This window comes from Stegostoma tigrinum, chromosome 2 (genome assembly GCF_030684315.1).
Source record: "Stegostoma tigrinum isolate sSteTig4 chromosome 2, sSteTig4.hap1, whole genome shotgun sequence".
In the NCBI taxonomy this organism is placed as follows: domain Eukaryota; kingdom Metazoa; phylum Chordata; class Chondrichthyes; order Orectolobiformes; family Stegostomatidae; genus Stegostoma; species Stegostoma tigrinum.
Window position 1 is genome coordinate 207473 of NC_081355.1, and position 27546 is coordinate 235018.

General features: G+C 40.9%; 1 protein-coding gene across 17 annotated transcripts in view; it reads right to left on the reverse strand.

Moving 5' to 3' along the window:
- Nucleotides 1–27546, reverse strand: part of LOC125467601 (cadherin-18-like) — a 588086-nt gene that overhangs the window by 207241 nt on the left and 353299 nt on the right. The window contains exon 1 of one of the 17 annotated variants that reach the window (XM_059651850.1): nucleotides 5192–5354. The exons of 14 other annotated variants lie outside the window; for them this stretch is intronic. The gene's annotated coding sequence lies outside the window, so the exon portion shown is untranslated. Of the gene's footprint in view, nucleotides 1–620; nucleotides 744–1415; nucleotides 1448–5191; nucleotides 5355–27546 lie in introns of those variants that run through there. 2 more of the 17 variants (XM_059651848.1, XM_059651820.1) reach the window with 2 other exon arrangements.

A 27546-nucleotide genomic window follows, 5' to 3' on the forward strand; every position in this document is an offset into this window, starting at 1 on the left:
TGCATGGCAGAAATTGCAAACAATATATAGAACAGACATAGAATGGGATTACAGAAGATAGGTGCTTGATGCCTAGTGTGGGCAAAATGGGCTGAAGGGTCTTTCCCATGCTGTTAAACTTTCTGACTCAAAACTAACTGAGACAGTGAAAAAATATTTAAAACTTGTATGTCCATTAAAAGTCCCAAATCTCAATTTATTTTAAAAAAACTGGAACTGTTTCTAAAAATAGAATATTAATTCTCCAAACTGAACACTTGCAGTTTTTTTTCCAAAGCTGATTTGCTGGATTGGCATTGGAATAATCTCACTTTAACTATTCACTTTTCTTTCGTGAAAGCTGCTGTCTCATACAAGGCTGAAGTGCTTCTATTTGAAGTGCAAATGTTAGTGCTCAACACACCAGGGAAAAAAAATCACACAAGCGGCTGAACCGCTGAGTAATGAATTAATATTTAAAACACTGTAAAGTCAGACTGCAAGTAATCAATTATAAACATTCACCTAAAGGTTTGCCTGGACTTTCTACCTCAAACCTGCCATTTTCTCCTCAAATTTAAATTACAATAAAATATTGCATTTAATGGCATTCGGAATCTATCCAATACAATCAGTCTTACCTTGGGTAATTGTCCCTAATTTTACTTAAGTACTCAAGCTTCTCACTTCACCAGCATCTGCGCTGATCTGGTCCTTTGAGAGGTATGAGACAGTGTGATTTGAAATCTCTAATCTCAGATGAACAGTTACTGCACGTCTGCAGCAGTCTGTCTCCGATTGGCCACGGCTGTGATTCCTTTCCCTTTCATCTCTCATTCCTTCGCTCTCCCCGTTCCTTCTCATTTCTTCCGAAATACTTCAGGGCAAAGTAAAGAACGATCACAGGAAGCAAAGGGCGCCTTTGCCCAATAAATGTTAATTAATAAAAGCAAAATAAAGAAAGGCTTACAGTCTAATTTGCAGCCCTGTTGAAAAATGGTAGCACTTGAGCTGTACTGTAAACTCATCAATTCTGGGCAAAAGGATTTTGCTAGTCAGGTGGAGTGAGAGCACACAGACGGAGAGATAGAGGCACTTTGGAAAAGGGCTGCTAATAAATTTCACACACTGTGCAAAGCCGTTGCATCCACTAAACACTTAACTTGAACTCATTCATCAGAAAGCCAGAATCCACCACTAACTGTGTGCTTCAGCTCAAAGGATATTCTTTAGTGTCCTGATTGGGAACAGCTTAAGACAAATAGAAATCATTCGTTAAATTGCATTTAAACTGGTCAGGAGCAAGAACAAATGCGAAAATACGCAAGAAAAAAACATCAGCAGCATTTGAACCAGAGAGCTGGGCATAATTTACACTCTCATCAAATAAAACAATTCCGATCAGCTTCATACAAAATTCATAGTGAAATCATCACCTTGTTCCACTTACTGTCTCCTTCAGTTTGAATGAAAAGTACTGGAAGACGAAATAACAGCTGTGATTCTACCTAAAACCATGGATACCCGAGCTAAAGGTATAATTAACAGAGCATCTGTGCAGCACCTCCTACAGGCATTATTACATGTGCTATCACTGGGGGATGTGCAATGAACCATCTCGGACAACTGATGTGGGCCGCATTACTATGAAAAGCAAGGCCAGCTCAGCAAACCACACCACACGTTGTTGTTCGGCCTCGACGTTTTCTGGTAGCAGTTAGAAATTGGGACTTTTCCTCCCATTTCCCAACAAATGCATCAGACAGATCTGTGTGTTTGACTTTGTACTGTTCAGTGACACACTCTTATCAGGAGAATAACAGGATGACTGATCAGCCTGAGGCTGGGTAACTTATTAATTCATTCACAAAATATGGGCATCACTGGCTGGGCTGGCTTTCATTGCCCTTAATAAGATGGTGGCAAGCTGCCTTTTTAAACCACTGTAGGCCGTGTGCTGTAGATAGACCCCTAGTGCTGCTGGGGGTAGAGTTCCAGATTGTGCCCCAGCAACAGTGATGCAAAAGTGATATATTTCCAAATCAGGACGAAGAGTGGCTTGAAGGGAAACGTGCGTGTAATGGTGTTTCCATGTATCCACTGCCTTATAGGTGGAACAATGTATCTCCTTACAGATGGAAGTAATTGTGTGTGGGAAGGCTCTGCCTGAGGATTTTTGGTGAATTTCTGCAGTGCATCTTGCAGATGGTACACACCGCTGCTACTGAGCAACTTTGGAGGCGAGGATAAATATTTATGGATGTGATGACAGTCATGCTTCTGCTTTGTCCCGGATGGTGTCAAAGTTCCTGAGTGTTGTTGGGGCTGCAACCATCCAGGCAAGTGGGGAGTATTCCATCACATTCCAGACTTGTGCCTTGTTGATGGTGGACAGACTTTGAGGAGTCAAGAGGTGAGTAACCTGCTCTATTGTGTATGGCTAGTCCAATTTAGGGTCTGGGAAATGGTATCTGCAGTCTGGCCAGCTGAACCAGTGAAGGTAGATGGAGGCCAATCAGTCAGGATTCCTGTTCTCGATATCTATGTCCCGTGACCATTGCTGGGAAGTGTTGTGTTCTAAATGGCCTGATTTGGCTTTGAGGAAGGTCATGAGTAGATCAGTGCTGGCATTCAGGACCCAATCTTATGGCACTTCTAACAGCAAGATTGGAAGTAGAGATGGGAGAGGATTGAAAAATCAGGGTGGAAGGTGAAAGGAGGGTGAAGCGCTCAACTTCTCCCTGCTACCATTTTGCCATTGGAGGGGAAGATGGAGGATGAGCCTTCTAATCCAAGGTCAAAGGTCCTGTGGCCAATTGAAGCCCCTTCCGGGTACTGTTAGCTTTTAGCAGATTTGGACACATTCTCTGCCAGAGGAGGAGACTGCCAACTTCCACGTGGGCTTGGGTGATGGGGTGGTGAGGATGGCTAATGGGCATGCTGAAGCCTTCAGAGCAATGGCATAGTGGCTCAATGGTTAGCACTCCTGCCTCCCAGTACTAGCAACCCTGGTTCCGTTCCAGCCTTGGGTATATGCCTGTATGGAGTTTGCACATTCTCCCCACATCTGTATGGATTTCCTCTAGGTGCTGTGGTTTCATCCCACAGTCCAAAGATGTGTAAGTTAGTTGGATTGTCCGTGCTAAATTGCCCATTATGTCCAGGTATGTGCAAGATTGATGGATTAGACATGGGACTTGCAGGGTTACAGAGATGGGGTGAGTCTGGGTGGGATGCTCTTTTTGGCCTGTTTCTACACTATATAGATTCTATGATTTTATGGCCTAGATAACTGAGTACTCACCATCAGGACAACCCATCTCACTGAGCCAATAGAGAGACAAAAAATCCACTTGCAACACACTGGAAACACCTCAGACATGGATACTCCCAACTTTCTGAATTATCATCATGACAAACAGCACTCCCACAGAATCCAATCCTCACGGTATTTATGCTTCAAAGTGAAGATTCGCAGAACTGCCTGGAGTGTAACCGTAACCAAAACCACGATTTTCAGGACAGGGCGAAATCAATTGGATTTTCACTTTCATAATAATGAATAGAAGACTCACTCAGAGGTCAGGCCAATAGATTCAATACCAGCCATTACCATCCCAAAAACACCTTTTGATTTACAGCAAAATAAAATTGTAGCTATTTCCCAAAAACTTGATGAATCTGCTGCTGGTCATTGTGAGGTAAATACTGTACTTGGGTGGATCGAATTGACATTAGCATCTGGGGGGTATTTGTCTGATAGACAATGGCAGTTGTTTGGGCTTAGCATTCAGGAGATCTCAAGCCCAGTGCTGAAAGAAAGATGCTCCACCTGTCCATGTAAAGGACACCACAGTGCTTCACTTATGGACCTCACTGAGGAATAACGTAAGCATGACAAATACAGCGACAAGCTGCTCACTATGCTTTGTCATAGGAATACTTTTTCCAGTAACACATGCACAGAATGACAATACAATGTTCATATACACAGGAAATAGAATCTTCTAGGATGATCCTCAGCGTGAACAGTAGAAGCATTTTGACCTAGTTTTCTAAGAAAAGCATCTCTCAAAGGAATGGTACTAGTGACTGTATTCTTGTGGGTTGACCTGACCAATTAGAATGAGTAGTCAAGCTCCACAGCTATTCCATGAAAAGAGGGATTTCTAATTAAACAGAGCACAATATAGTCTTGAAACCTTGCTTCATTTAAAAAGAAACATACTTTGTGAATTGACCAGCCAAAAACATCCAACTGATTTCTTTTCCCAAAATGTTCCCCATAACATTGATTAAAATGATAGTCAAAGGTGGCTATATATTTGCATCACTACACTTTCCACACACTGAAACTGCTGAAATGGAGGAAGCCTGACAGCAAAGCTTCACCAGGGACAACTGCCTTGAAGAAATGAGAGTGAAGGCCATTCACACTCTTACTCCAACAGCAAGGTATCTCAAACATTACGGGGAATAATCAGGTTAGTGCAAATAAACCATTCTTATTGCCAATGACTATAAAGGAGTTTCCCTTGACAATATCTATTCATGTAAGATAGGCAACTTTACTCTGATAGCCATTAGAGAGAGTGAGAAAGCCGGGGGGGTGGGCGTGTGTGCAGCAAGCCAGATAACCTGTTGTGTGTTTAAGTCCCTTTTTTCCCTTCACTCCAGAGACAAGCAAATGAGACTGTGAAAGGCAAATTACTGAATGTTTTCTCTCTCTATCCATTCACTCTTTAAACTTTGAATCATACCTGATTTTGACCACCCACATGTTGCAACCACAGGACTGTATTAAAAGAATTCAGCCCAACAGCTGTGGTTCCAGAAGATGAGATGGATTGTCTGCCCACATCTTTAAACTACCACAATGTCAAACCCATAAACACCATCGAGTTCAGCCTGAAGCCAGTCAAATCACCAACTTCTCAAAGCCATATATCCTTTAACTCCACTGGGTTTTACATTATTTAATCTATCCTCCCACTCTGTAATCCATTCGTGTGTGTCTATGTGTGCATTCAAGTCTGTGGGAGGGTGTGAAAGTTGGAGCATTTTAATCAAGTTCTTAGACCAGGTAAAGTACCATAAACACTATTTATTAAAAACTGAAGGAAGCTAGTCTGTTTGTGTCTTTTACAATTGTAGCATATAACCAGCTAAACACTCATTGAATTAACAAATATCTCCTTTAAACAAGAATAACCTGTTGCATTCAGATGAGGTCTTGGGAAAGAGGGGTACAATTCCCTTAGTCTTCAGCTGATTGTAACAGCATGCTTCAGCTTGGACTTGAATTGTTGAGGCTGGGGCAAACAAAAGGAATAGAGAGGAGCTCGGGGAAGAAAGTCCTCTGCGTCTCTCCATCTTCTGGGGAGGTTGTGTTCCAGAATGTGGGGAGCTGCAGTAAGATGACATTTCCTGAGGTTGCAAGGTAAAGAGAAACAAAAGGAAACAATGGTCAAAATCATGCCCAGGAATGGATGGAGTTTGGTTGTGACGCGGAGTTAAATGATGACCCACAGAGGCTCACATGGGTTAGATGTGCAGTTGGGAGGTTACTTTGAAATATTATCTTTTTTTATCAGGAGTGTACAACACCATTTCATTCAGCCTTATGCCCACCTGATTTCCTGAATGGTGTAGCTGCATTGAGTGTCATGGAATACAAGAGCAGGTCACAGGCTCAGTATACCACAGCAAGTAACTCACCTCCTGACTCCCCAAAGCCTGTCCATCATCAACAAGGCACGAGTCAGGAGTGTGATGGAATACTCCCCACTTGCCTGGATGGGTGCAGCTCCAACAACACTCAAGAAAGTCAACACCATCCAGGGCAAAGCAGCCGGCTTGATTGGTATCAACCCAACACCAGCAACATTTCATCATTCACTCCTTTTACCACTAAGGTACAATGACAGCTTCTTTAAGATATACTGCAGCAACTCTGAAAGGCTCCCTTACCAACACAGTCCTAAATGGTGATCTGTACCATTCTACTCTCAAGAAGAACAAAGGCAGCAGATACATAGGAACAATACCACCTGCAAGTTCTCCTCCAAGCCACTCACCATCCTGACTCAGAAATGCATCTCCAATCCTTTAGTGTGGTTGGGTCAAAATCCTAGAACTCGCTCCCTAACAGTAACTATCCATACTCCAATGACTACAGCAGTTGGAGATGGCAACTCACCATCTCCATCTCCAGAGTAATTAGGGATGGGACAGAAATCCTGGCTCAGCCACAAATCACACTAAAGATATTTAAAACAAAACCGGATCACCCAAGGGCTGCTTTGGCCACCAGACATGTTCAGAGCAGTCAATAAATTGGTGTTTTTTAAGAAATATTTTTTAAAAACTGTGTCATGTAAGATGTGTGGTTAATTTATGCATTACAACAATTTATTCTGGAGTTTTGGATTTTGAATTAGTGGCATGAGTATCATGTATGAAAGAAAGGGCATAATAATGAACTTAAGTATTTTTGTAGGCATAGTAATTTCTATGGAAACACAGTAGAAGAGAGAGATTTCCTTGACAGCAATAAATCTGTGTTTTTCTTGTTTGCTTATTAAAGCTCTTCCAAAGCAAATAGCTGTGCATTAGGATTTTTGTTTAAAAGGTCAGAGACTAATTTTGCTATTTTTGTGACAAGGACAAGCACCCATTACTTTGATGAAAGACTTTTACTTTTGGCTTGGTAGTTTTTCAAAACTCTTGAATAAATCAATAAGTGTATAACAATTGTTCCTGAGAAATGAAGGTAGTTCAGGACTTTTAAGAGAAAGGTTATTTCAGTGTAAGAAGTAGAGTTTAAATGTTCCACGGCAGATGTGTTTAGTTAATAACCTGAAATGGTTACTTGAAGCAGACAGAGTCTAAGCTTTATTGTAAGAAGGCTCTAGGAAGGGGCAGCCAGAGTCTCAAGGTGGGGAATTGAAAGCATAGTTGAATTTAGCCTGATAGATGTGACAGAGATGAAATCCAAGTTAGACATTTCATCTTCTCCAGTGTGTTGATTCTCTTCTCTGAATCCGATGGCTATGAAATCCGACATAGTTTGACCCTTCAGTAACAGCCCCAGAGATACCCAATTCCAGATGAGCTGTTCAACCGTGATCTAGTTTTCCTTCTAAGTTAACTACATAGCAGCCCACAGTACTATTCAATGAAGATAGCGGAGTTATCCCCAGTGTCCTAGTCAATTCCCAAATCAACATTTAGGAAAGAGGTTATCTGACCATTATCGTCTGTTTCCTACACTACAACATTTCAAAAGTACTTCAAAAGTGACAATAAACTGTGAGGTATACTTAGATAATAAGAGGCATGATACAAAGACAAGTCTGTCTTCTCTCAAGCAATCCTTTGTTTCACAAGCAGCACAATTTACATGAAACATAATCCTCTGCCTTTGAAATTGTATCATTTATCCATTGACAGATAAACAGCATGTCTGTCATTCATTGTGGCTCAACTGCCAAAGCAAGTACTCCCAGCAAACTGGCATGGAATTGGCTGCATGCTTTGCCATCACTGGTTTTATGTCCAAGATACATCTGCGTCCCTCCTTCATGTCAATATCCCCATTTCCAAGAATCTTCACTTAATCCAAGACCATCATAGCTGATCAAGAACTGAATTCACAGTTTGTGGTGAAGAAGGATACTACACATCAATCTCTTAAAAAATATTGCTGTTGATTTGTCTTATTCATTCTTAGACTCAACAAAAACATACTCCAATCTTGCTGTAAACTTCCCCTATTGAAGTTCATTATCTAACATCAAATGTTCAGACTAGAACATTATTATGAAGTCCCTGCATTATGAACAGGTTCTGTTCTGTGTAAATAAACATGGAGCTTGATGAACACTGCAGATCAGACAGCATCAGTATGTTTGTAAATCAATTTGTATACAAATCAGAACACAGTACAGTACAATTAAAGTAAAGTCCATTCATAAGTACAAGTGATGCAACAAGTACATGTCAAACATTTAAAATGTATAGTAATGTAGGATCCTGCCCACAAGTATAAACATTTGTAAATCTGATGTTTGTGAGTCAGGGACCCCTGTGATTAAATCTCACTATGATGAGTTGGGAATATGTCATGATAGACTTACGTAAGACAGGATTTGTCTGGATACCATGCAAAACAAAACATTTCACAGTCATTAATGTGGTGCAGGAAGAGGTGGAGGATATGCCAGTGTAGCTGCAGAAAAGGAACTGTTGCAGGTATCCTATGAAGGGGGCTCAACTGGTAGATGTGACAATAATAAATCAAATCAAAAAGTCCTTTATATTCTTAACAACTTGATATTGGAGGGTCAGAAAGGAAAAGCTGAATTTGTGGATTTTTTTCCCCGTATGGGCACTAAACTGTTGGTAGAAATTCGTACCAGTTCTTTTTTGCTTTGTGCTTTGTCAGTAGTTCAGTGTCAATCCTGCCAGTTACACTGCACTTTGTTGTTGGAAAGCAATAATATTCAAGACACAAGGTTGTTTACACACACAGAAATAGTAATTTGATAGATTTTATTCAGAATTTAACATATCTAGGTGTGCCCTAGAGAAACTGGTTGAGATAGTTCAATGTGATTAGTCAACAACTTGATGTTATTGTTTTACTTAATGAGAATGGCAGCTGATGAGCTAAACCAGCCTTAATCCTTTCTCACTCAGGAATTGCTGCGCTTGTTTACAATAATCCTGTTCTTCTGAGGCTTCACGGTATACAAAACATTCACTCAATGTCACAAATCCTACCAGTTCTGTGCATAACCGAGTTACAATGCTTTCTTACTCCTTTTTATGAAAATAAATCTTTTATTATGTTTCATTTCTTAATTATAGAATGATAGAATCCCTACAGTGCAGAAGGAGGCCTTTCATAACATTTTCCTGGAACAACATGTTGTGAAACCACTTAGGGATCAGGCTATTTTAAATCCAATGATGTGTAATGAGGCTGAGTTGACGGCTAATGTCAGAGCAATGGATCGATTGGGAAGAAGTGATCATAACACAATTGAATTTTACATTAAGTTTGAAAATGCCTACTTCCAATGACAAATACAACATCTAAATTTAGAAACAGAGATAGTAAGAACTGCTGATGCTGGAGTCAGAGATAACACAGTGTGGACTTGGATGAACACAGCAGGCCAGGCAGCATCAGAGGTACAGGAAAGTTGACATTTTGGGTCAGGGCCCTTCTTCAGAAATGGAGAAGGGGGAAGGAAGCTCGAGGCAGTTGAGCCCCCTTCATAGGATACCTGCAACAGTTCCTTTCTGCAGCTACACTGGCACTATCCTCCACCTCTTCCTGCGCCACATCGATGACTATATCAGCGCTACCTCGTGCTCTCATGAGGAGTTTGAACAGTTCATTAATTTTTCTAACACCTTTCACTCCAACCTCAAATTCACCTGGACCATCTCCAATACCTGTCTCTCCTTCCTGTATCTGGTAACCAGCTCAGCACCAACATCTCCACCTCTGGTGACCGCCTCGAAATTGACATCTATTTCAAGCCCACAGCTTCCAAGACTACACCTCCTCTCACCCACCTTCCTGCAAGAATGTGAACCCCTATTCCCAATTCCTCCACCTCCGCTGTGTCTGCTCCCAAGATGGAGCAATCTATTCCCAAACATCCCAGATGGTCCTCTTATTTCAAGGACTGCAACCTCCCCTTGTGTAGTCAAAAATACTCTTGACCTCATCTCTTGCATTTCCAGTACTACTGCCTTCACATCCCTTACCCACAACAAAAACAAATCCCCCTTGTCCTCATATAGCACCCCAAAAACCTCCACACCCAAGTCTCATTCTATGCCACTTCTGCCACCTATAATCTGACCCCACAACCAAAGAGATATTTCCCTCCCCACCCCTCTCTGCCTTTCATAGGGACTGGTCTGTCTGCGACTTGCTCGTCCACTCCCCACTCCCTACTGACCCCACCACACCTGGAACCTTTCCCTGCAATCGCAGGAAGTGCTACACCTGCCCCCAAACCTCCTCGCTCACCTCTATCCAAGGAACTAAAAAACCTTCCTCATCAGACAAACATACCAGCCCACCAACCTCCGGATACAACACATCATCCTCTGACATTTCCGCCATCTACAATCTGACCCCACCACCAAAGACATTTTTCCCACCCCACCCTTGTCTGCCTTCCGGAGAGACTACTCTCTCCGTGACTCCCTTGTCCGCTCCACACTCCCCTCCAACCCCACCATACCCAGCACTTTCCCCTGCAACCTCAGGAAATGCTACTCTTGCCCCCACACCTCCTCCCTCACCCATATCCCAGGCCCCAAGATGACGTTCCACATCAAGCAGATGTTCACCTGCACATCTGCCAAAGTGGCATACTGTATCTACTGTACAAGGTGTGGCTTCCTCTACATTGGGGAGGCCAGCGAAGGCTTGGGGACCACTGTGCAGAACACCTACGCTTGGTTCGCAGTAAAGAACTGCACCTCCCAGTCGCGAACCATTTCAACTACCCCTCCCATTCTTGAGACGACATGTCCATCCTGGGCCTCCTGCAGTGCCACAATGATGCCACCTGAAAGATGCAGGAACAGCAACTCATATTCCGCTGGGGAGCCCTGCAGCCCAATAGTATCAATGTGGACTTCACCAGCTTCAAAATCTCCCCTCTCCCCACTGCATCCCAAACCAGCCCAGCTCGATCCCCGCCTCCCTAACTGTTCTTCCTCCCACCTATCCCCTCCTCCCACCTCAAGCCGCACCTCCATTTCCTACCTACTAATCTCATCCTGCGCCCTTGACCTGTGTGTCCTCCCCAGACTGACCTATCCCCTCCCCACCTCCCCACCCATACTCTCCTCCGCACCTGTCTTCTCTTCTATCTATCTTCAGTCCTCCTCCCCCTTTGTCCCTATTTATTTCAGAATCCTCACCCCATCCCCCTTTTCTGATGAAGGGTCTCGGCCCGAAATGTCAACTTTTGTGCTCCTAAGATGCTGCTTGGTCTGCTGTGTTCATCCAGCTTCACACTTTGTTATCTGGGGTTCACCTGGACATCCGCAAATGTTGTCGATTATATCCGCTGTTCCCAATGTGGCTTCCTCTACATCAGTGAGACCAAGCAGATGCTCAGAGACCATTTTATAGAGCACCTACACTCAGTTCGCAACAAACAACAACACCTTCCAGTAGCCAACCATTTTAACTCCCCCCTCCCACTCTCTGGGCAACATGTCCATCCTTGGCTTCCTCCAGTGTCACAATGACGCCATCAGAAACTCAAGGAATAGTACCTCATATTCTCCCTCAGGAGCCCACAACCCAATGGTCTCAATGGGGACTTTATCAGCTTCAAAATCTCCCCACCCCCAGCCTCATGTCATGAGCAACCCTCCCTCTCATCCTGGCCTCCTTGACCTGACACAACCTGCCCATCTCTCTCCCACCTATCTACTCCTCCCATCTCACTGACCATCCCCACCACTGCCTAACTACACTCACCTACCACCATGCCACCTACCCACCACGGCCCTACCCCTCCTTGCGCCGCTTATTTCAGTTCTCCCTTCCCGTCCCCCATTTCTGAAGAAGGGTACAGACCTGAAACATCAACTTTCCTGCTCCTTTGATGCTGCCTGGCCAGCTGTGTTCCTCCAGATCCGCACTGTGTTATCACTAAATTTAGAACCAATTGTATTGATATGATGTGCAAGCTGGCTCAGGATAAATGAGTAAATAGATGAGATAAACACTGGCATACATTAAAACAAAACAAAATGTTCAACAGAAATAGATTCTATTGAAAAACAAAAATGCTTGAGGGAAAGCCTTTAATGGTTATGAAGTAAGTTAAGAATCGCATTTGATAAAAACAGTGGGAATGCATCCGCGGAATGAAGTTTCATCAAATCTTCAAAGGGCCACAAAAATATTGATCTAACAAAAAGACAAAAAAGATATGAGTGTAAACTAACTAACAACTGTAATTTGTTTCCACAGCTTTTAAACATATATGAAAATGAATACAGTGAACAATGCTCCCTCTGAAACAGAGGCAAAAATCATTGCCAGGGAGAGCAAGGAAGTGACAGAGATACTGAGTCAGTATTTTGTGTCATAAAAACCGAAAGAACTGTGAACGCTGTAAATCAGGAAAAAAATCAGAAGTTGCTGGAAAATCTCAGCAGGTCTGGGAGCATCTGCGAGGAAAAAATTAGAATTAACGTTTCTGGCTCAGTGACCTTGTTCAGAACCGGTGAGCAAGGGTCTGAGAAGGGTGACCTGGCCCAAAACGTTAACTCTGACTTTTCCTTCACAGATGCTGCTGAGCTTTTCCAATAGCTTGTGTTTTTGTTTGGTATTTTGTGTCTGTTGACATAATGGAAGGCAAATTATTAACCAGAAGTGTAGGGTTCCTGAGACATTAGTAAGCAAGAATGAAATAAGATTATTCATGCTACTGGAGGTAAAAAAGGATCAGGCCATAAGACCACAAGGCAGAGGAGCAGAATTAGGCCATTCAGTCCATCAAATTTTCTCTGTCACTTGATCATGGTTGATATATTTCTCAAACCCATTTTCCTGACCTCTTCCCACAACCCTTGATCCCCTTACTAATTAAGAACCTATCTATCGCTGTCTTAGATACATTCAATGACTTGCCCGCCAGCCCTCCAAGTTCCATGGATTAAACATCCTCTGGATGAAGAAATTTCTCCCGATCTCAGTTCTAAAGGGTCATCTCTTCTTTCTGAAATTGTGCGTTAGGGTCCTAGTCTTTCCTACTAGTGGAGGCATCCTTTCCCCATCCCTTCTATCCAGGCCTTTCAGCATTCTGTAAGTTTCTTATCTTTCTAAATTCTACTGAGCACAGATCCACTCATCGTATTATAAGACCTTGATCTGAGATCATTCTTGTCTACCTCCTCTGGACCCCTTCCAATGCCAGCATATTCTTCCTTGGATGCAGGGTCCCAAGGCTGCTCATAATATTCCAACAATTTCCAGCAACTAATGAGCCACATCCTAGATATCTAAAAGCAACAGTTGAAGAGATAATGATACACTAAATCAGGTCTCAATTCAATGGACTTTAGATGATTGAGAAGTGATCTCACTGAAACATTCAAGGCTCTGAAAGGACGAGACAAAGTAGGCACAGAGAAGTTGTTTCTCCTCGTTGGGAAATCTTACACAAGACACACAAATTCAGAATCGGGGATAGACAATTTAAGGATGAAACACAGAAAGATTTCTTACTCAAAGGGTTGTGAATCTTTGGAATTCTTCAGTCCATATTTGTGGATGTCCCATCATTGAATAGAATTAATGCCAAGGTAGATGGTTATTTATTTTCTTAGGGAATCAAAGGATTTAGGTACAAAACAGAAATTGCTGGAGAAATTTGGGGAAATGGACTTTAAATTCAAAGCCAGCCAGGATTGCACTCAGTGATAATGGGAACTGCAGATGCTGGAGAATCCAAGATAACAAAGTGTGGAGCTGGATGAACACAGCAGGCCAAGCAGCATCTCAGGAGCACAAAAGCTGACATTTCGGGCCTAGACCCTTCATCAGAGATCTCTGATGAAGGGCCTAAGCCCGAAACATCAGCTTTTGTGCTCCTGAGGTGCTGCTTGGCCTGCTGTGTTCATCCAGCTCCACACTTTGTTATCTTGGATTGCACTAAGGAGTGTAACAGTCTCAAGACTAAATGGTCTACTCTTGCTCCTATTTTCTGTCATCTTTGTATGTTCTTATATGATTACCTTTAACTCTTTCCCTTAATCCATTCTCTTTCTCTCCCTACCTGTTGGGACCACCATGCTGTTCTCAAATCTCATTTCAAGAAAATTGTGACATGAAGAGCACCAACAAAAAGTCCATTCATACTATAGTTCAGGTGATGCTTCACTCCAACCATTTCTGAATCACTGTGTTTGAAACATCCATTTGGATGAGGTGCCACCACTTGTGTAACACAAGCATTTGCCAGTTTTCCAACATAATCCAATTCAGTTCATGGAGAGAATTGTCAATCATGGTTCACTGTAATTGTGAAAATAGGGTTGATTTTTGTGATCAGATTAATTTTTTGAAGCTTCTTTACAAATATTTGCCATGCTAAGTTATCCAATTTTACTGAAATCATTCCACCCTTTAGTAGTGGCATTTGTTATAACCAGACCTGGGTAACGTTCCACAATTCACTAAATTTCCAGTTTGGATACTCCAAAATAAGGAGTTCCCAGACCAGGAGAGATGAACTGGCTCCCTTTCTTTCTCCCCTCACTCCCTTGGTTAGTTGTATGCAGTTTATTTTTAAGATGGATGCTTTCACATGTGGAATCCTTTATCCCAAACCAGGTGAACTCATGTTTTAAAAAAATGACCCAATTGAGCCATGTTCAAAAGGTGAGATTATTTACACTGAATGGGAGAAGAATTAATCATTTGACACACAGATTAGAAATAAGAGGTAAAATGAGAAAGAAGAAAGTTAAAATGAACAGTTATGTGGATCAGTCTCTGACTTGTTCATGAAGCCTACCAATCAAATATTGCAGCCAGTGAATTGGAGGTACTGATAGCTTATGTACTGGTCAATTTCACAATCCTTGGCAATGATTTGCAGATTTTTGAGGTTCTGTAATCCTGATTTCTTGCATTGAATTGGATTGGATTGCAGCATTCAGGACCAGAAAGAATCCTTCTGTTGTCTTGTTTCCATTTTTTTTCTGGCTGCAACGAGCTGACTTCTCACACTCAGAATGATAAGTGGATCTTTATCTGTGACACAAAGGTGCTGAGGGGATAGGTTCTTCAACTGTGACCTTCACAGTGTGCTGATGCTCGAACCAGCACTGTTACATACAAGAATGCTCAGTCTCACAAACACCTTCCAGTAGAGTGAAACTGTCTTTTTTAGTCCCTGTCCTTCTAAATTATTTAAGGAAGAAAATCATAAAATGTATCTGCAGCTTGGAATATAAATTGTCAGGGATGGTTTGTTGTTAATCAGGAGATCATCTTCCATCATTATCTTAGTAGATCTAGGAGATCACAATTCATTCTGTTTGAAGTTTCTTTGACACCTTTAGGCATTATATCCCATCAGACTCACACAGAATGTTTGCCAGTCTGCCACAAAATTAGAATTGTGTTATTTTTTGCTTCTTTATTGGTCCTCTTTCAAGATAAAATGTTTGGGAATTAAGGGATAAAAATGCATACAGTAATTTAGAGCTCTGCTCCGTTACCCCAATAACATTTTATAGAATTGCTTGTTCTCCCTCAAAGACCAATTAATGGATTTGGTTTCTTTACATTTTCATTGTGCCACAGCCACATGAATGAGTTATTTCCCATACTTTGCAAGAGTAGGTATAAAGGGGCAGTGATAATGTTATGGTTTCTGTCATTTGGAACTATCAAAAAGGAAAGAAAAAGATAAAGAAAGACAAACCTCTAGAATCAAGCCTTTGAAGACTGTAAACATTAATTACATTTCCTTATAAAAGCACGATAGAAATGTCAAGGTTTTTAAAGGAATACATACTGCGTGTGCTTGATATGTTTGTCCCCAGCAGGCAGGGAAGATGCGGTTGAGTGAGGAAGCCTTGGTTCTCGAGAGAGGTCGAATAATTAGTTAAGAGGAAAAAGGATGCTTATATAAGGTTTAGGAAACCAGGATCAGACAAGGCTCTGGAGGGATACAATTTATCGAGGAAGGATTGAAGAAAGGGCTTAGGAGAGCTATAATGGGGCATGAGAAAACCTTGACAAATGGGATCAAGGACAACCCCAAGGCTTTTTACACATATGTGAGAAATAAGAGAGTAACCAGAGAAAGGGAGGTCCAATCAATGATTGTAAAGGGAATTTGTGCAGATAGGAGAGGTCCTTGATGAATATTTTTCTTCAGTATTCACAACTGAGACAGACCTAGTTGTGGGGGAGGACACTGAAACAAGCTGTGAAGTTATGCTCCAGCTATACAAAAGCCTGGTTCAGCCACATCTGGAGTATTATGTCCAGTTCTGGTCACCTCATTACAAGAAAGATATGGAAGCCTTGGAAAAGGTGCAGAGGAGATTTACCAGGATGTTGCCTGGAATGGAGGGAAGGTCTTACAAGGAAAGGTTGAGAGAGTTAGTGTGTTTCTCTTTAGAATGATGAAGGATGACAGGTGACTTGATAGTGCTGTACAAAATAATCAGAGGCATAGATAGAGTGTATAGCCAGAGACTTTTTCCCACGGTGGAGGTAGCTATTACAAGGGAGCATAGTTTTAAAGTGAGTGGAGGTAGATATGGGGAGAGGTCAGAGGTAAGCTCTTTATTCAGAGAGTGGTCGGAGCATGGAATGCATTGCTGGAGAGAGTAGTGGAGTTGGCCTCATCAGGGGCATTTAAGTGGCTATGAGATAAGTATATGGATGATAGTATAATGTAGGGGTGGAGGTTAGGTAGAGCTTTGTTTTAGGGTAAAAGTCCGGCACAACATAGTGGGCTGAAGGGTCTGTGCTGTGCTGTTCTGTCCTATGTTCTATGATCTCTGTACATGATTATCTCAACCTATTTACTGTATTCAGTGCTACACTATTGCCAGTGAATCCCTGACTGACTGATTTAAAACAGAGCTGATTTGCAGTAAGTCTGCTGAACCGAAACAGGCTATATGATATTTATGTTCTGCAGGAATCTCCTCTAATTACATTTCCTCTAACTCTATCAACATACCTTTCTATTCCTTTCTTTCTTATCTGTTCATTCCACTTCTCTTGTGGGCACTTTTACTGTTGACCTCAACAGATCCTCATGATTGTGATTTCTATATTCTCACCACTCTCCGGGCACAGAAATTTCTCCTAAATTTGCTGTGAAATTTACTAATGACTATCTCATACTTACGAACTCCATTGTCAGTCCTTCCCACAAGTGAATTATCTTCTATATGTCCTCTGCAAAATCTCTTATTGTCTCGAAGACATCTATCAGATCACCCTTAGCCTTCACTATAGACTCTAGCCTGTTTATTCTTCCCAGATAGTTTCTGAGGTCTGGTGTCATACTTTTGAATCTTTTATGCACCTTCTTCGGTGCCTTTATATTCTTTTCATACTATGGAGACCAGACTGTGTAAACTAGGTGACTGAGGATGTTTCAGCTCACAGTGTATTTAAAAAGAGACCCTTCATTATATGGTGATCAGAGATAATGGGAACTGCAGATGCTGGAGAATCCAAAATAACAAAGTGTGGGGCTGAATGAACACAGCAGGCCAAGCAGCATCTTAGGAGCACAAAAGCTGATGTTTCAGACCTAGAAAAAACTTTTTCTGTTGAAGGTTTTTTCTGATGAAGGGTCTAGGCCCGAAACATCAGCTTTTGTGCTCCTAAGATGCTGCTTGGCCTGCTGTGTTCATCCAGCTCCACCCTTTGTTACCTTCATTATATTGTGTTGTGGAAAGGGAGGTTGTGATGCGACAAATAAAATCAAGAGTTGTCATATACAATAGTGTCTGATCCGAAAAAAGAACATGCAACAGAAATTTGAGCCAAGCAGAATTTAAATTCTAGCATTAGTAGAATGTGTTTTGTGAATCAGATATTTCTGTTTAAAAAGATCAAGTCTTTCTTGCAGTCTATACTACTTACTTTATTCACACAAGTATAATATGAAGACTAATACTGAATCTTTGTGCCAGACCATGTTTCTTCATTTTCGTATTATTGACACAGAACCATTCTTCATTTAATTATTTTACTGAAGAAGGTTTTCGGAACACTTCAAATAATACTGCTGTGAAGTTTGGAAGAAGAAATGACATCCACCCTATCTGAAGGGGCACTTCTCTATCATGAGATCTTATTGTATTTTAAACATTTCAACACCTTTGCTTCAATCAAATTTATGCCAAACTTTGCTTTGCATCAAAAGAGTTAAATGATAATTAAACAAGGATGGAGAAAATCTGATCAAATGATATTTCATTCCAACATCACCATGAGCAAAATAATTAGCCCCCTCTTTTCATACTTTGAGATTAATAACCAATGATGGCAGGACATATCTGAGTATATTTATGCATGCTACTTTACACAAGCCATAAATGTGAAAAATAATTTATTCTTTTTGATCAGTATTTTTCATCAGTTAGTTGTCACGAAGAGATACTTTTGTTGACTCTCCCCCTCTTATCTCAAAATATTACATTTTTAATGCTTAAAATTGCAAATGAGGTCGAGCCGAGCACCATCATTTGCAACATGTCATATTTACATTGCAACTCCTCTGGAAAATTGGATAGCATTTTTATTACATAACTCCAGATTATGAGGTCTATACTGATTTACACACAAATAAAGCATCTTGAAAAGTCATAACCAGATCCATCTTTCAAAAATGTTAATCAAATGATTCATCATCAAACAAAATGAGAACTTAGTGCATGGCATAATAGGAATTGCACTCTGTTTTACAACTCTACTGATTTCAATGGGGTTCTGTGCTATTAATTTTAAGCACAGAAATCAAACATCCTGGTGTGTATTTACGGCACTTGGTGGCATTAAAGAAATTCAATCGTACAGGCAACAGCAGGGGGTTGGGTGGAAGAAAATTGCCTCCATTTCATCACGGTGCCAAAAACAGCAAAATAGCATTGTTTAGCACTTTTGTGGTGAGGTAGTGTCCATACCTCTGAGCAAGGAGATCCAGATTCAAGTCCCACTTGCTCCAGAGGTATATCACTATATCTCTGAACAGGTTGTTTCAAAAATATCTAAAATTGCATGAAATTGCCTGCACAGGCTGTTGATTAAAGTAACATAAAGACAAAGGAACTAGGAGCAGGAGTAAGAGATAACAAGATGTAGAGCTGGATGAACACAGCAGGCCAAGCAGCATCAGAGGAGCAGGAAGTCTGATGGCTCAGACCTAGACCTTTCATAGGGTCTAGGCCCAAAATGTCAGCTTTCCTGCTCCTGAGATGCTGCTTGGCCTGCTGTGTTCATCTAGCTCTATACCTTGTTATCTCGGATTCTCCAGCATCTGCAATTCCTATTATCCCTAGGAGCAGGAGTAGTGCATTCAGCCTGTCAAAACTGCTCTACCATTCAGTATGATCATGGCTGATCTTTTATCTCAAGGGCACATTCCCACATCCTTCCCATACCCCTCACCAACTTTACCACTTGAAACCCATTTTCTTCATAGATTTATTCAGTGATTTTGCCTGCATAGCTTTCTGTGCTAGAGAATTCCACAGACTCACCACCCTCTGAGTGAAAACATTTCTCCTCATCTCAGTCCGAAATGGTTCACAGTGTATGCTGAGACTATGACTCCTTGCACCAGATACTAGCTGTCCCACAATCATCCTTATATCCAGGCTGTCTGGCCCTGTCAGAATTCTATACATTCTATATAATGAGATGCCACTCATTCTTATAAATTCAACACTCACAGGTATAGTTGACCCAATTTCTCCTCATAGAATAAACCTGGCATCCCAAGAACCAGTCTGATGAACCTTTGCTACACTCCCTACACTGCCTGTATGGTAACTGTATTCTCTCTGAAGTGAGGTCCAGGTGTGGCCTCACAAAATCCTGTACAACTGTAGTTAGACTTGCCTGGTGTTGTATACAGCCTTCTTGCAATCAGGATCAACATATTATTTGCCTTACTAACTACCTGCTGCACCTGCATTGTCACTTTCAATGACCAGTCTACAAGAACACCAAGGTCCCTTCTGACAATTAACATTTTCTGATCCATTACCGTTCAAATAATACTCTATTTGCGGGATTTATTTTGTACTGGAATTGGAAGTTTCATCATTGTGCATGTTGTATTGCATCTGCTATGTAATTGTACACTCACTCTTCACATCCTCCACACCATTTGCAATCTACTTTTATTGTGCTGTTTGAAAACTTGGAAATAATTTATTTGATTCCTCAACTAAATCATTGATATTGTGGATAACTGAGGTCGAAGCAATGACCTCCATATGTCCTACTTGTCTTTACCTTCCACACCAAAAGTGACTCATATATTCCTATTCATTGTTTCCTGTCTGCCAACCAATTCCCAAACCATGTCAGTATATTACCACTAATCCCATATGCTTTAATAATGCATAACCTCAACGTAGGGTTTTACCAAAAGCTTCATGAAAATCTAATTGTGCCAAATCCTCTGGTTCTCCCTTATCCATTCCACTAGTTATGCCCTCCAAATGTTTGCTAAACACTATTTTTCCTCCATAAATCTACATTGACTTTGCGTAATCCCATTGGTAGTTTATAAGTGTCCTGTAATCACATCCTTTAACATACAGTGCAGTATTTCCCTGCTAGTGATGTTAAGCGAAGTGGCCTCTAATTCCCTGGTTCTCCCTCCTTTCTTTACATTTGACACCCTCCAATCAGCCAGAATTGTTCCAGAACACTTTAGTTTCCCCATAGTTTTACTAGACCATTGGGCTACTCTCTTGATAGACAGAAATGATGTGTGGTGGTTAAACCTGAGATCACCACATCTCAGATGAGAGGAATGATGAGAAATAGAGTCCTTCATGGTGACCTCAGCCAGTGTGGGGATGGAACCCATGCTGTTGGCATCACTTTGCATTGCAAACCAGTCAGTCAAACTACCCGATTCCCTCCTATAGGAGACTACAACCAACTCATTATTTCCATGCCCATCTCGTTTAGCACCTGTGATGTATATCATTATGCCCAGGGGACTGATTATCTTATAACCTGTTAATTGTTCCAGGATCTTGTTTTATTACTAATACTAATCTCTTTCATTTCTTTACTTTTTCTGTGCTTTACATAAGAGTTTAGATCCAGGTACCTTGTACCTAAGATGGTACCATGAGAGGCAATGTTGTAAACTTTTTACTACACTCCTGCATCCCTGTACTCGAGTACACATGACAATAAAACCTAATTCAATTCAAGTCAATTCTTCCTTTCCAGTTGACTCTTTGCCTTCCTAGCATTTGTGGAAAGGTACTTGTGTCTTCTCCTGTGAAGATAAAACTAAAGTATCATGCCATTTCTTTGCTCTCCATGATAAGTCTTCTCATTTTAAACTATAAAGGGCCTACAACTGTCTTCACTAATATTCATTTTTTTACATGGTTATAGGAACTTTTACAGTTTTCCTTCAGTTTCTGAATCACCTCATCACTCAGCCCAAGATAATTCTTTCAGTTCTGAACTCACCCTTGAGATATATTTTCTCAAATTTATATGCTCTGCTTCTCCTATCCTTCAGTGAGAGTATTAACCATTTCCAGGTGTCCAGGCTAAAGGTTTCCATTGCTTCATCCTGAATTCTCATTTTTTAATGTAATTAATGACTTACCAGGCAGATGCTTGGATAAAGCTTTTTGGAAGTGTTGAGGTGCTCATATTGTATTGTTAATTACAGACCATTTGATTGTCATGTTCTCAATGAGGTCAGGCAAATGGGTCAACCAGGGTGTTCTCCTGAATCCAAGTGAATTGCTGTTAACTGTTATTGTTGCACAGCTATTCCTGTGTATGATTACAATGTTTCACATTAAAAAGAGTAACTTTGATGTGTCTGTGGTAGACTTTATTTGTTCTTTGTCTTAATATAGACTATGCAGTTATTTCAAACACACATTGGCCTATTTCCAACCTCTGGTACCTCTATTGCATTTATTACCTCCTTTATAATGAGTGTCACTTTCCACAACTCTCTTCCCTCAACTCTTTCAATATACTGTAATTGGGAAAAATACCATCTCTCCCTAGGGATTTATTTGTCTTGAGCCCAATTAGTATGTCTAAGACTTACATCTAATTTATAACCAAGTTATTGATTTTATTGGGATCTTGTTGTTTGAAGAGACTTAAATTTTCCGTAGTGAATTGTTTTATTTTAAGTTGGATGGTGTTTATTGATCATGTGAATCTCTGTGATACACATATGACGTCAATGCAAAACTGATTCATCAAATTGTGTGTAAACAAGACGTTAGATTCATCTTGATTATTTAATTTCCTTATTTTCCATTTTATAACAAAACAGTTACTTGTTGAAACAGTCAAAGGTTAGGAAACATTATATTTATCCAATAACAGTCGAGTTGAAAGCCAGATTCCCAAAGAATTAATGAAGACATTGCAATGTAAGGATATCTATTGAACCTCACTGAATGTTCAGGAAAGTATTAAAGGCAAAAGACTGTTTGTTCCCTGTTGGATACCAGATTGATGCAAAAAAGTGTTGAATCTGTTGCATGTGAACTCAGCAGCAAACATTTAACCAGATTCCTATTGCTGAACTCTGTGTAAAATATTTGGGTTTGGTTTGTTCAGTTGGCTGGATGGCTGGTTTTTAATGCAGCATAATGCCAACAGTACAGATTCGACTCCTACCCTAGCTGAGATTGCCATGAAGGACTCTCCTTCTCAACCTCTCTCCTCACCAGAGGCGTGGTGATCCTCTGGTTAAAACACCACCAATCAACTCTCTCTGGTGACTGTGATTATTTTTACTTTATAATATATACATAGTGGAAGGGATCCCTACATATCTATCCCAAGCACACCTTACCATCTACACACTGTGATCTGATGTGACCATTTGTGATCTGTTGGCGCTTACTTCCCATATAATACAGGAATTGATAGATTGCTAGTCTCCCCTCTTTGTTAAATCTAATAACTGAGACATACAATGTTAGAAGGTGCTGGGTTAAATGTTCAGTCTATGCTGATTTGGTTGAGAATGGTGGTGCAGTCACTCAATTCATCACATTGACCCAAGTCCACAATCTTCTATGGGGCAGCTCCACTTCTTAGATTAGGGATAGTGAGTGCATTTCAGAAAGTGATTCATACACTTTTACATACTCAAGGCATCAAGAAGAATGGTAAGAAAGTGGCAATATGGGTTTGAGAAAGAGTGTTAGCCATGATCACATGGTCTAGCAAAACATGCTCAAAGGGCAGAATGGCCTATCTTTGTTCCCAGTTTCCATGTCAGTGGAATTTCAGACTAAGTTTACTTTTTTGATCACTATCTGATAGCACTGGCTGGGGGAGAAAAGAAAATGGTTGTAAACAGAACTAGCCTCAGCTATAACAGCCAGATCAACTTCCCAGTGCTCAGCTAACCTCAAAAGTGAAGAAAGCCAACATGAGTGAGGCACCAAAGGAGGTGCAGCAGCCTGGAAACTATAGACAAACTAACAACATCTGGGCAACTGCAGAGAAATATGTAAATAATTGGAAATTAATGAAAATTACTTTGAATTGCAAATGATTTATGAATTTGAAAATTTGAATATTACAAAAAATTAAATCAAACTATAATCAAAATAAAATGAGTGGGAAGTAGTGGGTTTTATGGTGAAGAAGAGGATCTATCATAAAACTATAGAAGCAGGGTTTGAATCATTGTGACAATTATCTCCTCCCTTTGCTGCACTTCTGGAGGGCATTAAATTATTCACAAACAATAACCTGATTCCTCTTAACTCAAATGAACAAGCTTGACAACAAATGCCAATCTCACTCAGGACAGTGCAAGAAAGATATATGAAAAACGGTATCTATTATTTAACATAGTAACTTTTGACTGTTGAAGGGAAGTATATTCTACAGATTAAGATCAAAGATGCAGATTATTTAGATAGTTTTATTGAACAGGAATGATTGATATTCATTATCGTGTTTTAGAGTTTTAATGTGAAGTCTGTAAATTATTACCAACCCAATTCAGTGTTGGAGTTGGAATTTATTTTTATAAATGAATATTCACCAACAATCCATCTGTCAAGTTCTAAAGTCAATGCTTATTAACTGCCTGATCCCTCCCATTCCTAAAGAACACGCACGTTTTTATGTTATCTGTTTTTAGTGCCTTGTTGATAGTCCATCTAATATAGTCACTATTCCCCTCCTAGACATCCTGTGTGTCCCTCTCTTTCGAAGTCTCCTGTCCTGATTGAGGGGATGCAACAATATAAATATATCACTGGGGATCAATTTAACTGAACACAAAAATTTTGAATAACATCTCAAGGAATCCCCTCTTCTTCAACTAGTGGGCAGAATTTCAAACTTTCAGAAGGGGTCTCTGAACTAAACAAAGTTGTGCAGGACCCCTGATTCCAGAAGGTCCTATCCCTGAAACTGGCACCCACTGTTTTGCTAGAGGGTTGTATTTTAAATGTCAAATGTTCACTGAAGAGGTTTCACATGAAAAAAAAACACAGCGTTTTTTTTCCAAACATATGCAAATTTTTTTTTTATCACTGGGATATACAATACACTACTGATGTAATATAGATATTTCAGCTCAAGGTCTAAAGTTGCTGGAATCATTTAGATATGGGGTGTATAGATGTTTGATTGGTTCAGTTGCTGATTGGACAAGGTTAAGTGCCCCACTAGGGTTGGTAAAAGTAAACATGATTGTGTGCTTGTTGTCAAATTTATTGTGACTGCCTGACTGTCAAGGGATTTAAATCTCCAAGCAAGGTACATGAGAAAGAAAACTTGCAGTGATGGCTTGCAATTTCACTGGCTGCTTGGAACCCTCTGAAAAAGTCCAACAAAATTGAAGAATTCAGAGGATTCTGATTCACATTAAACTAGTAATTCAGCAAAAGTGAGAGGATTAAAAATCTCCTCTAACGGATGGTTAATTATTAAACTGACAGCCTCCAACTCACACCTTCTCTCAAATAAAAAGAAAGAACTGCAGATGCTTGAAATTTGAAACGAAAACAGAAATTTCTGGAGAAACTCAGCAGGTCTGGCACAGTAAACCTGTCTCACAATCTCGCTCAGGTTTCTTCTGTGAGTCCAAAGATGTGCACATTGAGTGGATTGGCTAAATGAGAGGATGGAGTGGATTTGGGTTGGACGCTCTTTTGATGGCTGGTACAGACTTGATGGGCTAAATGGCCTCTATCAGCATTGTAAGCATTCCATAGATAGATTTGTGAAACACAGGAAGGTGGGAATGCAAATTTGTAATTAAATCAGATCAGCTATGAACTTAGTGAATGTAGGATCAGGTTTGAGGGGTTGAGGGAGCCAATAGCTAGTTCTTTCTGCTAAGTCATATATTCGTTAGTGAGTGATTGTGTATGAGGGTGGAATTTGCAGGCCCTGGTATGTGTGTGAATCTGCTGCCCCTGCCCATCTCCATAGTATTGGCCCTGATTTGCAAGGTGCTGTCAGAGAAGCTTTGATAAGTGACAGTAGTGATTGTGTAGATCATACACACTGTGTAGCAACCGGGTATTTTTCTACGTTTTTGGCTCTAGTTTGGAGTTATATTCTTAAGATTTCTTATAATAATTCTTTTGACATTTTGTGTTTTGATATTTCCAGACAGATGTGTTTAGTTCCATTGCAGTCATTTCCCATGTAATTTTGTCCTTACATACTGTAAAGGTAGTTCATTTATTTGATCTGTACATGAACAGTTAGACTCTGCTCCATACCACAAACGTTGACTTCTGTGATAACAAGGTGTAGAGCTGGATGAACACAGCAGGCCAAGCAATATCAAAGGAGCGGGCAGGTTGATGTTTCAGGCCTAGACCCTTCTTCAGAAATGGGGGAGGGGAAGGAGGTTCTGAAATAAATAGGGAGAGAGGGAGGAAGCAGATAGAAGATGGATAGAGGGGAAGATAGGTGGAGAGGAGACAGACAAATCAAAGAGGCGGAGATGGAGCCCCCAAAGGTGAGTATAGGTGGGGAGGTAGGGAGGATATAGGTCAGTCCAGGGAGGACAGACGGGTCAAGGAGGCAGGGATAAAGCTGGTAGGTAGGAGTTGGGAGTGGGGTTGAGGTATGAGGAGGGGATAGGTGGGAGGAACGACAAGTTAGGGAGGCAGGGACGAGCTGGTCTGGTTTTGGGATGCGATGGGGGGAGGGAAGATTTTGAAGCTTGTGAAGTCCACATTGATACCACTTCTGTGTTTTTCTTATGCATCATAGTTCACAACAATATATTGTGAAAATATTTCCATTTTCCCCTCTGAGAACTCTAGCTATGTTCTGTATTTTGTATGCCGACTGTTCTATTTGCAATAAATCCAGCTGGTGTGCTCTCAAAAGCTTTTTAAAAACTAATAACACAGAAACATTGGTGGAAATTTAATAGCAATCTAACTGTTTAGTCTTTCTGTGAGGAAGTCAACATGAACATTTTTTCCACTATTTGTTAAAAAAAAACTTATATTAAACATTCTTTTGTGCATTGTGTATTGAGTTCCCATCTGGTTGAACAATTGATTGATAATCAGTGGAAATTCAAATATTTGCACATTTTAAATTCAAAATTCCAGTTCAGAGCTTTGAGTGTCGGAAATGTAAATCAGGAAGATATAGATGACAGAGCACAGAAAGAAGTCATTCAACCTACCATGCCTGTGCCAGTTCAAACACTCACTCCCCAGTCTGTCCTGTTCATAGACTGCACATTTTTTACCCTTTCAAGTGAAGAGGTGAACCTTATCTCCCTTGCCTTCTTGTGCTGCCCTTTAATATTACTAATGGCCTGCTGGTATTTGTAATTTTTATAACATTAACTCATCGCTCATCCAAATCTGAGCAAAACATTGACAAATTGGCAGTTACTCTTCTGTGAACCAAACTTTTCTCCCACAGATACAGACCAAGCTTTTTTTTAAAATTTATTCGTCCATGGGACATTGGTGTTTCTAGCTCGGCCAGTGTTTATTGCCCATCCCTAGTTGCCCTTGAGAAGGTGGCAATGAGTTGCCTTCTTGAACCATTCCAGTTCATTAACCCACAATGCCATCAGAGAGGGAATTCTAGCATATTGACCCAGTGATAGTGAAGTAATCATAATGCTGTTCCAAGTCAGGATCGTAGAATCTCTACAGTGTGGAAATAGGCCATTTGGGCCATCAAGTTCATACCACCTAGCCTGCACATTTTCAGACTGTGTGAGGAAACCTGAGCACCCAGAGGAAACCCACACAGACACGGGGAGAATGTGCAAACTCCACACAGACAGTTGCCCGAGGCTGGAATCAAACCCAACTTTCTGGACTTGTGAGGCAGCAGTGCTAACCACTGAGCTGCCATGCCACGCAGGATGGAGAATGGCTTGGAGGGGGACTTGAAGGGAGTGGTGTTTCCATGAATCTGCTGCCTTGCCCTTGTGGATGGAATTGGTCACGGGGTCGGGAGGTGCTTTCTGAGGATCTTTGGGAATTTCTGCTATGCATCTTGTTGATAGTACACACTGCTGTTTACTTGATAGCAGTGCAGTTTCAGAACTAAACAGGAGTCTCAGCTCCAGAAACAGGGAAAGCAACACAACAGAAATATTGCGGATAACAAAGTGTGGAGCTGGATGAACACAACAGGCCCAGCAGCATCTCAGGAGCACAAAAGCTGACGTTTCAGGCCTAGACCCTTCATCAGAGAGGGGGATGGGGAGAAGGAACTCGAATAAATAGGGAGAGAGGGGGAGGCGGACCAAAGATGGAGAGAAAAGAAGA